Genomic DNA, 908 nt, shown 5'->3' on the forward strand with positions numbered 1-908 from the left:
AGGGGCCCGCCGCTGGAGAAATTTTTAGGTACCAGGGGTGGATTTTTTTTGTCACCGCAGGAGGGGGACGTTGCCTCCGTCCGTGTCCGACGGAAAGTGCGTGTTGCGCGGGCCGGAGAAAGTTTAGGCCAGGGGCCCGCCGCTGGAGAAATTTTTAGGTACCAGGGGTGGATTTTTTTTGTCACCGCAGGAGGGGGACGTTGCCTCCGTCGGTGTCCGGCGGAAAGTGCGTGTTGCGCGGCCCGGAGAAAGTTTAGGCCCGGGGCCCGCCGCTGGAGGAATTTTTAGGTACCAGGAGCGGATGTACTTACTTCCACAGCGCCCGCGCGCTCCCGGCCGGTGTCCGAGGATGCTGCCTCATCCCCGGACGCGCCTCTTACGCACGCCCGCTGTCATCCTCCGGAGACTGAGTTCCACTTAGTGGAGGCTACGTTCCACTTGGGGGAGGCTGCCTACTCCCGGCTGACGCCCGAGGATGCTGCCTCATCCCCGGACGCGCCTCTTACGCACGCCCGGTGTCATCCTCCGATCACTAAGTTCCACTTGGAGGTTCACAAGACGGGCGCGGACGCACACCCACGCCCGGCCAGAGTGACCGAGAGGCGGACATACGTTATCTTACGCACGCCCGCTGACATCCTCCGACGACTAAGTTCCGCTTGCGGGAGGCTGCCTCCTCCCGCCCGCCGCCCGGGGATGCTGCCTCATCCCCGGACGAGCCTCTTACGCACGCCCGCTGTCATCATCCAACAACTAAGTTCCGCTTGCGGGAGGCTGCCTCCTCCCGCCCGCCGCCCGGGGATGCTGCCTCATCCCCGGACGAGCCTCTTACGCACGCCCGCTGTCATCCTCCAACAACTAAGTTCCGCTTGCGGGAGGCTGCCTCCTCCCGCCCGCCGCCCGGGGAT

Source organism: Syngnathus scovelli, unplaced genomic scaffold, assembly GCF_024217435.2.
Source record: "Syngnathus scovelli strain Florida unplaced genomic scaffold, RoL_Ssco_1.2 HiC_scaffold_275, whole genome shotgun sequence".
Classification (NCBI taxonomy): domain Eukaryota; kingdom Metazoa; phylum Chordata; class Actinopteri; order Syngnathiformes; family Syngnathidae; genus Syngnathus; species Syngnathus scovelli.